The 13,254-nt window shown below is 32.9% G+C and overlaps 1 pseudogene; it reads right to left on the minus strand.

Moving 5' to 3' along the window:
- Positions 1–7,722: 7,722 nt before the first annotated feature.
- Positions 7,723–12,180, minus strand: LOC120138351 (annotated as a pseudogene).
- Positions 12,181–13,254: the final 1,074 nt, after the last annotated feature.

Genomic DNA, 13,254 nt, shown 5'->3' on the forward strand with positions numbered 1-13,254 from the left:
TACCAATCCTTTTAAACTATACAGTCCATGTCGCTACCACTACACTTTCCCTAGCTTTCCTTCATTTCATATAACTACCATATCCATCACTCTTCCATAACCTTAAACAACAACCATAATTCCTTACATTCCTTTATTTCATTATTATTCATATCAATACCTTATTATGCTTTATGTTTATGCAATTTTAGAGTACAAATCTTGCGAAATCATTTTCTTACCAGAATCATGATCAGACACATTCATATGATCCAGTAATCACACAACCGAGATCATGTAATTTAAAGGTCAATTCACCCCCTTTTAGAAATTTTCGATCGATCGTTTATAGCCTAACAATAAGGATAGAAAAAACATGTTCAAATAAGATTGAATACAATTGCAACAAAGTTCAGGGAGGATTACCATCAACCTCTTATGGATCTACCCCATTTTTTAATAAATGTTCAAGCACATGATTCAATCAAATTATGGTCCTTTCGTGTTCCTTCCCTCCAATTCTTGTTGGCATGTTTTGAGCTTCTACCCGAGCGATCATCGTAAGTGGAATCGTTACTTTTTAAAATGAGGATATGAAGTTGTACGATTAGATTTCCTAGTGTGAAATCCATCATGAATCATTTCCAACATTTTCATTATTGGTGCATTCAAGAATGCTTAAATATATGAAATGCAAATTCAAAATTTAAAGACGCAAATGTAAAATGCAAAGATACAAATGCAAGATGTAAAATACTTGAAAAATGTGAGGCATTGATATTAAAAGTAACAATCATAGAACAACCTTAATCAAACAAAAGTTTTATTATAAAGAAACTAAAGAACATTTCAAAGATAGGCTTCAATTATGTTCCCTAAATTTTGAACTGCTTCCAAAAAGCTCGTAACTCTTCTTCCTTCCTATGGCGCTGGCTGGACACCTTGATGTACATCTCTACATAATGAGTCATCATGTGGACTCATTTCAAGAAAGTCTAAATAATTTAATATATTGTTTCTCAATTGTTGAATGTTATTATGCATGGCACTAAACCATATCATATTTTTACATTTCTAAAAAGTGATCTTCCTTCAACCTTTCTCCATCTTCCTTCTTTTGTGACCAATGTCGTACCTCTTCATTCTTATTTTCTTGAATTATAAACCCCTTCTCCATTAACGAAAATTGTTCCATATTGACAACCACGTCATGAATAAACACTTCTATGTTATGATGATGTAAATGATGGAAAACAAAAACAATGAAATAAAATAAAAGGAAAATAAGTTAGTAAGATAAAAAATAAAAACAAAAATTAAAATTAAAATTCCTACCCACATACTTTTGTTCTTACCCTAATATGATTTCTATTCCGCATGCTTTTTGACAAAATAATAAATCCTAACCGCATGCTTTTTGGCAGAATAATATATCCTAATCACATACATTTCTAGTTCGCATATCTTGAGTAATAAATAAAAGTTAAGGTAAGAAAATCAAGAATCCTAGGATTTTAACATGGCTTTGGGGTGAACTCTAATCTCACAACAACACGGTTTGGTTTTTAAAAGGTACTCGAGTTCTCCTTGTTTATACCCTCTTGGGCTTTATCAAACCATAGATCCTAAACCCATCACAGGCTTGTGTGGATCCAATTAAACTCGATATACATTTCCCTATGTATGATACGAAGAATAAATTCTCATAAAGACATAAGATATATGAACCTCGAAGGCTACTTGCTAGGCCTGATACATAGAACAAATTTTCACGAATGTGTCACTTTCACCCCCAATTAAATAGGGTCAGAGCTCGAGTATATAGCTTAAGAGCGAAAATGACTTTGTTAGAAAAAAATCTCAAAACTACTAAAAGCACACACCAATACTACTATTTAGTAGAAAAAATATTCAAAGATAAGTAAATAAGATCGAAAAAATAAATTAAAGCATAAACTTACAACTTTTGCTTAAAAAGACAATCGGTAACCAATTATGGCTTGACTCTCTTGTAGTCCCCAACAGAGTCGTCAAGTTTTTGCAACGATCCTTCGGGAGGCATAGGATCACATTTCAACTTAAAGTGAATTTTACCTTTTTGGAGTCGCCACCAACTTTTTTGGATTAGGTAAGGTTGGATACCTAGATTTTACCTCTTACCGGATCTACGTCTTACCAAAGATTCACTTGAAAGGGTTTGGAGGTCGATTATGTGTGGGGAAGGATGTGTACCCCCACATTTTCCTTTCCGTATCAACACAGTTACAAGTTGTCTTAATAAAGGAAATTAAAATTTGGGTCAAAATTTAAAGAAAAAATCGAAATTACTTACCTTTAAGTTTTGTTATTGTAAAGTAAAATAAATTAAGGTAAAAAAAAAAGGATATTATGAGTCTAATATGAAAAACTTGAACAAAGATTATGAATATCAAAATAAAGAAATAATAAATAATGTATAACATGAATAAAATGTTAAATAAAAATTAATGTTCAACTTTAAAGGAATGAATAGACAAACCAATAATTAAAAGTATGACTATAGGTTGTGAATCTAGAAGATATGAGAATTAAATGCAAAAGATATAAATATCAAAATTAAAAAATTAATAAAATAATAAATATATAAATTATGAAATTAATAAAAATTATATATATATATATATATATGTGTGTGTGTGTGAAAAGGAAATAAAAATAATAAGCAATAATAACTAAAAAAGTAAAAGAAAATATTAAATTAAATACACAAGATATATAAATATATAATATAAATAATAATATAATAATAAATATATTTACATATTAATAATATATATAAATATTATATACATAATATAATAATAAAAAATATATTTATTTGTTAATAATATAAAAATAAAATAATATATAACTAACAGAAAAAAATTAAAAAAGGATAAGAATTAGAAAAAAATAACACACTAATCCGTGTGAAGTTAAGATTAAAACAAAATCAAACTTATAAGATTTAGTGTAGCAATTAATCCAAGTATCTAAATAAGACACAAATCCAAAATAAGAACGAAATACCAAAAAAATTGAAAAAAGAAATAACTCTCTCAAGAAATGTTTAGGGTAAACTACAGAAATGGTCACTTTCTTTTGAGTTTTATAAACTTTTTCTCACTGAGTTCATAAACATAATATTTGATCACTTTCGTTTGGTTTAAATTAAGATGTGGTCACTGAAGATTAACAGTCGTTGAACCTTTAACAGTTTGCTAATGTGGCACAATAAATATATAAAGTAAAAATTACATCATTTCTATATAGATAATACGTGAATTAAGTTTTGGTCACTTTCCTTTCATATTTGTACACTTTTGCTCACCAAATTAAAAAATCATAAGTTTTTGTCACTTACGTTATTGTTCTATTAAGTTTTGGAGACTTACGTTATTGTTTTACTAAGTTTTGATCACTTGAACCTTGAATGTCGTTAGTTTGATGACATGAGCCGTTAGTATAATGATTTAATTTTTGTTTTAACTCCTAAACTTTAGGAAAAATACTAATTATGGTTCATTTATGTAAATTCAAATTAGTTTAGGGACAACATTTCAATTTATCCATTTTTTAAATATATTTTCTCCTCGACCCCTAATATTGTTCATTTTCTCCCTGCTTATTCTTCAAACATCTATGCTCCATTGCAATAACCTTCTTATTTCTAATTATTATTTTTAATTTTTTGAAGTCAAATTAGGTGGGTTCCCAATTGTAAGAAGTAATGAAGATCATGAAAAATGTAGAAAAACCATCATTAAAACTCTAAAAAAATCACCACCACGGTGATGCCACCACCTCGAATCGAGAAAACTAGACCTTCTTCAATGGTGGTCGTGTTGACGACACAGTATTAGGTTTCCATCTCTGATGCATTGCTGACGAACAAAGTCTTGTGATGTGAAATATCATCGAGAACGTTTTGTTACATTTGAATGTGTTCGACCTCAATGACGTTTATGAAGATCAATCTGACGTTCACTTAGTACTTTAGCTATGCTCTGGTAGTGAGTTGTTCGATCGGGTCCTCATGGAAATAAGGTACTTGAAGGGTAGCAGTGGCGATGGTGCAACAAATCTAGCAGGCCACAGGGATTAAGGGTGATTCATAGGGATCTAGAATCGAAAAAAATGTTTATCCTTGAGAAAGAGAAAGAATTGACATTGAAGATCATGGATTTTGGATTGAGTTCAATAGATGAATTTATGAATCCAATTATTGGTGGTTTGGATCCATTGATTATGTTTTACCGGAGGTGCTTTCTCAAGGGAAAATGACCACGAAAAATTATATATGGTTATCAAAATATTTCGATTTTGTTTTCTTGTTCCTTGTTGGATTGACATTCTAAAATCTTAATCTTTGGAAATTGAATTTTAGTTTGTATAACTGAGATTACCCAGCTTCATTTTATCTCTAGAAGAAGAAAAAGGGAGAAGATGGACAACAATAGGATTGGGAAGAAAACCTATTAAAAATAGATAACTTGAAATATTGTCCCTAAACTAATTTAAATTTACAAAAAGATACATAATCATTATTTTTTCTAAAGAGTAGGGGTTAAAAAAATTAAACCATTTTACTAACGAGTTACGTCATCAAACTAATGACATTCAATGTCCAATTTACCAAAACTTAATAAAACAATAATGTAACTGACTAAAACTTAATAAAACGATAACGTCAATGACCAAAACTTATGTTTTTTAAAATTAGTGAGAAAAAGTGTAAAAATATGAAAGGAAAGTGACAAAAACTTAATCCACATATTATTTACGTGGAAATGATGTAATTTTAAATTGATATATTTACTGTGCCACATCAGTAAGTTGTTAAAGGTTTAACAGTCGTTAACCTTCAATGACCACATCTTAATTAAAACAAAACGAAAGTGACCAAATCTTATGTTTTTTTAAAATTTAGTGAGGAAAAGTTTATAAAACTTAAACGAAAGTGACCATTTCTGTAGTTTTCCCAAACTTTTTATTGGTTACTTTTTTCTTACTCTCCCTCTTTTCTATTCTTTTTGAAGAAATAACTCTATTAAAAACTTGTATTGGCTACTTCCTCTTTTTTCCACTCTCCTTTTTCTGTGTTTTTTCTTCTTTTTACAAAATATGAGTGCCTATTTATAGGCTCCCAAAAAAATTCTAAAAGCAAAAAAGCCGTACCATATTTTTTCATTAATGTTAAATGCACTAATTAAGAAATGTAATATCAAAATAATGAAAAGATCCTGAAATTGCCCTAAATAACTAACGGAAAGTATAAAATTGAATTTAATTAAAAATAATAAATAAGATAATTGAAAATTCAAATTTAAATTCCCATATTGGACTCGTATTTAATTTTCTACATGTGTTGTCTTCACTAAAATAAGCATATCCTGAGTTTCCGATGTATGATTGAGGCATTTCAAAAATTGTTAGAAAGCTAACTAAAAGTTAATTCTATCTCAAGAAGACATCATACATTGGAAGCGTTTGGATCTTGCTGAAAAATTTGTTGCAAGTTGGTTGATGTTTTATACTTCAAAATAGGCCTGTAAATGAACTGAACGTTCAGCGAACCGTTCATAAATCGTGCGGCGGGAAGTTCGTTTATGTGCGTTTATTTATTGAATGAACGAACATGAACAAGATTTTTTGTTCGTTTAATTAAATGAACGAACATGAACATAGGTCTCATTCGTTCATTTACGTTCGTGAACGTTCGATTATGTTCGTTCGGTTATGTTCGTTTATGTTCTTTCGATTATGTTCGTTTATGTTCATTCATTTATGTTTAACCCAATCTTGTTAAATCAATTTTGGTGACCAATTTGTAAGTATCTTAAAAATATTAATTAATATGATATTCTGATGACCAACTCTATAATTAACCCAATTTTATTTGGAAATTAAATCCAATATGTTAACCTGTGAGGAACCTCGCACCTATATTCATTTTCCCCTTTTTTCCCAAACCCTAGTGTTCACTGGAGAGTGGAGACGATCGTTGAATGCTTCAAAACAAGTTATATTATAGTGCAATCTGAAGTTTTGCAGGTCTGTTTTCATCTCTTTCTCTGTTTTACTTAGCTTAATAGTTGATATGTAAAGTTATTGCGGGTATCTTCACATCTAAAACTCAAGAAAACATCATACTTCTTTCTAGAAATAGATGGGAAGATAAAGGTAACAATCGAAAGTATATGAGCATCAGTAAAGAGAAAAATATATAGAATTTGTCAGAAAACAAAACAAAGGTTTCTATGCAATTTCTGAAAAATAGTGTAATAGCGGAAAATGATTGTTCATATGTAATCATGAACCACTAAGATAAATGTTATAGCTTTAAATTAAGGTCGTGTGAACCATTTAATATCTTTAAAAGATCGATCGAAATATTTGATATCTTCAAACATTTCATCACTGCTAATCAGCTCTTACTCTATTTATCACTGTAGATTTGGTTGATTTGCATTGTCGACTATTTTTCATGAAAGAACAATTGAAGGTAGGGTCTCCAATGTTTATGTTCGTTTATTTATTAAATGAACAAACATGAACAAGTTATATTCCTTAATAAACGAACATGAACAAAAAATATTTTGTTCGTTTATGTTCGTGTTTGTTTCTTTATTAAATGAACGAACATAAACATACATTTGTTCGCGTGCGTTCGGTTCGTTTACAAGCCTACTTCAAAATCAACAATAATAAAAATACTTGGGCATAGAAAAAAAGTTAGCTCGAACGAAAATTAGGTATTACAATTATATGAATATAAATCTCTAGTTGAGATTAGAGTTGAAAAAAATCAACTTATTCACATGCTCTTTTACTCATTGTCAACTTGTAAGTTCAGTAATTGATTTTCATCCATCCAATCTTTAACCAATGTGAAATTAAAGAATTTTAAATAATGTAATTATATTCTACCTTTAATATATATATATATATATATATATATAGAGAGAGAGAGAGAGAGAGAGAGAGAGAGAGAGAGAGAGAGAGAGAGAGAGAGAGAGAGAGAGAGAGAGAGAGAGAGAGAGAGAGAGAGAGAGGTAGGTCTGTGTGTGATGAGAGAAAATCATTAATATGTTTTATTATCACATAATAAAGCATATAATCCAAACTATTGAAATCTAGTCGGCTACATGAAAGGACTAGCCTGGGTCAGGGCAGTAGGACAATCAGGGCCCACAAATTTAAAAAATAATATAATATTTTATTTTGTAATAGATTTAAAAATTTATTGTAGTTGCTTTCTTCCTCCTTCTCTGTCTTCTTTTTTTATTCTTTATAATTTGTGTCAATTTTATTGATCAATTCAATTTTTTTTTCTTTAATTTTATTTAACCGACGACATCACCAGTTTTGATGTTGGTTACAACCCGTCGGTTGTCTTTTTTTTATAGTTTCTAATAAGAATACTTATGTCTTTATGACATGTTATCTAATTTTATGACACGTTTATCTCTGTCTTTGTAGCACATTTTATCTACCTTTTGGTAGTTTATGATTTTTTTGCCGTTGTTTTCGTTTATTTTTTTTTTCTGAGGGTGAGATTTTCATCCATCCAATCTTTTTTTTCTGAGAGTTGCAGAGCCATTGGAGTTGGTTCAATAACTGAATAGAAAAAGGTCATACTTTTATTTATTGACCTTTATGTTACAATGTAAACAAACTCAAACTTCCTTTTGCAAACAAACGGTACATGCAATTCATAATCACAATCTTTTGTATGACGTGTAATGTGTTCGTGTATGTGTGTATATATGTTTAGTTTTATAGAAATAATGGATGATCCATTATGCGATCGTATTACCTCCTTTATTAGGTTAGTAGCACCCATTGAGAATTTATAAATCTATGGGTACGAACAGTGTGGAGTTTCCCTGTTCGACAACAAAAGTTTTCGTGACCTTCTTGGAGGCGGTATCGAGTTCCACAACATATGTCCCGTGAAAGCCTCTGAATTGGAATTGTCCTTGCTCGTCTACATGTCCGCGAGCATGAGACAACCATTCGTGTTTAAGAGCAAGAAACCATCTACCAGTTTCATTGATATCGCCTTCAGCATTGACCAAATGTGCGTTGTCCCTGCTCATGAACAACTCCCAAAATCCCCACAGCATCACACCTTCAACGGCAGGATGGGCGAAAGCTTCTCTAAGCATAACTTCCAAATCTTCCCCTCTCACGTGTACATTACCTGAAGACACATCAAGCTCCGTAAACCAGATAGGAAGACCAAGAATGCCTAACTTATCCAGAGCTGCACACACAACTGGTCCCACAGGGCTATCGATATGTCCTTGAATTCCGATTCCTCCAACGGGTGCACCTTGCTCCTGCAAATCAAGAATGTGTTCAATATACCTTTCGGGGCATGATCGGGTGTCACATCCGTCTTCAACATGATAATCATTCATGAATAGGGTGGCAGACGGATCTAGCTGATTTGCATTCTTAAACATATTCGCTCGGATATCTTTGCCCAATCTGTCTTGATAAAATGATCCATGCATCATCTCATTGTTCACATCATAGTGTCTGAACTTTCCCTTGTAACGGGTGAGAAGGTCGGTTAGACGGCTTTGAACAGCTTTCTTTAAGTTGTCTTTGCTCAATGCTTGAATCCATTGCTGGACTGTGTCTTGTACTTCCCAGAAAATACAATGACCTCTGGTTTCGATGTTGTAGTTTCGGCACAAAGCCAGCAAATCATCAGCATCTTTGTAGTTAAAATTTCCTTCTTGTGGTTCGGTCCAATACCACTTCAATTCATTTCCAAAAACTGCCCAGTTGAAATTCTTCACGAAGAAATTAACAAAATCTTCATTGTCTATATTCGTTCTGCTAATGCACGACCCTATAGGGAAACTATTTTGCATTTGCACAACTTTCACTGAGGTTCCCGACAAACTGCTTGAACCAGCTCCTGATAATTTGAGGATGACATCACGCTTCCGGATCTGTATTTGAAGCAAAGACATTTATCATAAGTAATAGATGTGAGAAGACTAATATTTCAAAGATAAGTAGGAACAAGTTGGGTCTATGTTTCTAGGATTAAATGTAGCCTACATTAGAGTGAAAATATTTGCAGTTTCTATCCGCAATCTTCTGACCAACTCATGATAAAAGGCATCAAATTCTGTTCTTATTTGGGGTTAAAACAATCTCGATTTCCATTTTTCTGTTTGAAGTTATAATGTCGACATAATTTGATACCGTAAATACAACAGAAACCGCAAGTAGATATACCAGATCAGTTTGATGCCTCAGATGTTTGAATCTTGCCTCACGATGAACAGAGAAGATCTGAACTCCAGCAACCATTAAATCAACACCTGCAGCTGGACCCTGGATATAAACCATAACCTTGGATGGTTGTTTCTCGATTCTAAAGGAACCACCAATTTCATGCCACCAGTCATCGTTAATCTCAACTTGTCCACCATTAACCCATTGGCTGTCCACACCGAGTGCAACATTCACATTTTGAGGACCATTTGCTCCAGAACCAAGTCGAACCCAAGCAGATACTTGGTATGTCAAGAAAAGTTTCACCTTAGCTGTGATCATCTGAGCGGGACCCATCCAAGTTTGTGTGCGGTTTTGAACAAGGATATAGCGGCCACTTAAAGGTTCATGGACACCAAGGGAAGCTCTTGCCATAGGGGGGAGTATATGTGGTGATCCTAATCCAACACTAAAATTGCAGTTGCCAAGAGGAAACCATCCATTCGTTCCATCATTTAGTTGGCTGTTTGTGATTATATTAACTCCAAAATCAGGATTCTACAAAAACAAAAAACACAACAGGAAACCAACCCATAATTGGTTATTTATAATTGGTTTTGTAGGCAAGTGTCAGATACAGTTTACTCGCACGACACAAATATGTTCAACTTTTTCAAAGTTTTTCCTTATATTTGGAAGAACACAATCCACACCTCAATAACTGGCACTAGTTTGAATAACAAATTCGAAAATGAAAATATTCAACTCACCTCAATAACTGGCGGAGGGGAAGGAGGGATTTTCTCAGCATGCTTTACGACCAAGGCATTGACAAGAATGTCAGCGCCTGGAGGTGGACCTTCTAGATAGATGACTACTCTTGACGGGGAACCATTTAGAAGGAACTTTCCTTGCAATTGCACCCAATCCTTGTCGGTTGCCTGCACACTTTAAGATTAAAGCAAAAAAAAAAAAACAAAAAAAATGTGTAAGGGTTCAGAGATTCTACAAGAAAAAGCACTACGAGTGTAGGACAGTTCGAATAAACAACGTACGTACTTGGCAATTCCAACGTACTGATCATTGCATCCTGGTGTTTGGACCCACAGTGTGGCCCGTACAGAAGCATTTGTGACATTTTTACCAAATATCCGTACTACAGCTTCTACATTATAAGCAAGCTTTCGCTGCACTCTTCCAGTGATCTCCTGCTGGATTCCATTCCAGTTCTGTGTGCGCTCTGTCGCAGAAGCGAAAACTTTGCCAGATTGTGGGACTATCTTCCCATCTGCCATAGAATCATGTAAAGCAACCTTGCAGCCTCTTCCGGACCAGTTATTGAGGCCATCTTCAAATTTAGGGTTTATGATGATGTTCCCATCTCCAGCTCCTATTCTTGCACTTTTTCAAAATAAAAAGGATCCCAAAAATATCAAAAAGACTATGGAAACTGTCTTCTTTTTCCCCTTGGCATGGAAAGGATGGTTTTTAACACAATAAATTACATAAAGATCATTTTGACTCGATGCAAACGAATATTGTATAACATTCAGTTAGAAATGGATGTTACCTCGGATTTACTAGAACTGGAACAGCTAATTACTACTGAATCAATTAGCAGCTCAACGCCAGGTGAAGGCCCTTCCAAATAAAACACAAGGCGTTCAGGCATGGTTGATAATGAGAATGAACCTTCCACAATTTCCCACTTCTCCTTTGACACAGATGTTCTGCAAATGAGAAATATCATTAAGACAAAGTCTTCCATTTCAACCCCTGCACACAAAGAAATGTAATGCAATAAAGTAAAAAAACATTACTTTCCAATTAATATATAGCTAGTGGCTGAGCCATGGTTTTCTATCTTCAATGTTGCCAGGACATCCGTAGAACCCGAAAGAGGTCCCGATACTCCAACACAAGCAGAAACCGAGTATGCAGAACCCGGTGAAATTTTGCTTGTGATATCTTGCTCCAGACCCTGCCAGCATTCCGTTCGATTCGTGACAACTGCATAGTTACCACCAGATCTTGCTGATAGTTCACCTCGTTTGCCAAACTCAGCTGAAACTGCAAAGCCATTGCAGCAATTCGGATGCCAAGAATGCAGTCCATGGGAGAAATCATGATTTACTATTATATTAGCAGCTGAATTGCCAGTTGGACTCATCATGTTTTGGTTGAAGTTCTGCCAGTAAAGGGAATTGTATAGTAATATTCACTACAATAATATAATAAATCACAGTATAACCATGGAAAATAAACTTAAAACATTGAAATTGCTAACAAACATTGAAATCACAATATAATAAATCCAGGTCAAACCTCAGAGTTGCCATTGTCAGACTTCATTTGTGGGTTCTCCATGGTTTCTCCGGATTTCTAACAGCAAACACCAAAAGAACAATCGTCAACGAAAACAGATAACAAAACAGGGAAATGAAAATCAAATAAAACATTGAAATTTTCACACTCTTTTGCAAGGAAACAAATCAGAAATGTTAAAGAAAAAAAAATGGGAGACCTTAAGAGGATGGTTATGCTGTTGACTGTTGAAGCAGTAAACGGAGAGCCTCCTCGTTTATAAGGCGCTGCAAATCAAACAGCTTTGAAAGTGGAGTCTAAGAAAAGCGCAGGACCTAACAAATTCAACCGATTGATGTTATCAAATCACTTTACTCTTCAGCCAAAAACAGAAGAAAAAGGCCGTTGATAACTGAGCCACATCAGTTTTGTCGGATTTTCTCGGTTTTTTTTTAGGGATGATTGGTTCTTTAATGAGGTTTTAATCGGCCATTTCTTTGTCTTGCAGACTGGGTAACACTCAATTTGCATTTGGATGCTTGAATTAAGATTTAATTAATTGGGGAGTGCTCTCTTCTGTTCACTGATTTCAATGTTTTTGAAAAATGGAGCCTTTGATTTCAAGGAAAATGTTTGCGAAATTAAGTGGGGGAAGATGGGATTTCACTGACTATTGGGATTCCTTTACTTATTTTACTTCAATCTTCAAACCGTTGATTATATTCAACCCTGAATTAGTAGCACTATGTTAAACTACAAATTCCATCACTCAACTTTTTTATACTCATATTTTATTCATTAAAATTTAATTTGTTTAATTCCAATTAAATTAATTTTAATAATATTTTTATACCATTATTTAAAATTAAAATCTCAAACCCTAACCCTCACCTCAAATTTCATCAATTATCTCAAACTCCGTGGGAATAGAACTGACTAAATTTTTTTGCAATTTACCTCATTGAACTAATTGGCAGTATTTGTGGTTTGGGTCAATTCCATAAAGGTTTCTAACTTATTGTTCAAATTTTAAATTGGTCACTAAATTGTAAATATTTTAATTAATCCTTAAAGTAGTAATATTTTTTGAATTAGATCCTTCCATTAGTTCAGTGTAGGCATTAACGTTAGTTCAAATTTAAAGCATATGTGTACATATACTGAATAATTAGATTTGATTGGGCAAAAAGACATAATATCATAAAATTTTATGAGGGTTATCTTAAATAACCACTTGGATCCCCAAGGTTATCACTTCCGCTTCCACAACACCTACATTACATAACGTTATTTTAATTGTTTATGATATATTTAAACTGTTATTTAATGTCTAAAGTGATAACGAACTTGGTGAAAGAACTTGATTAATACGATAATAACATGTTAAAGATTCAACTAAAATATTTTAAAGTTTTAAGAATTAATTTTAAAGTCGACACCATTTACCTTCTTTATTTGTATAACATGTCGGATATGCCTTGGTAGTTGATATAGGAATTATCAGAACATTGAAGGTAGTTTGGAACATTACGTGTGCCCAAGTACAAAGAACCATCCTCATGATGGATCTAATTGACCTTTGCAATGGCTTTTTTAACCAATTGGGGTGAGCCTAAAAAACGTATCCGCTTCACTAAATGACGACAGCCTCCTTTTAACAACTTCTAAGGGTTCGAACTTCAAACTAGATAGGATTTTAACTTCAGCTCTTTT

Source organism: Hibiscus syriacus, unplaced genomic scaffold (assembly GCF_006381635.1).
Source record: "Hibiscus syriacus cultivar Baekdansim isolate YM2019G1 unplaced genomic scaffold, ASM638163v2 tig00110684_pilon, whole genome shotgun sequence".
Lineage (NCBI taxonomy): Eukaryota > Viridiplantae > Streptophyta > Magnoliopsida > Malvales > Malvaceae > Hibiscus > Hibiscus syriacus.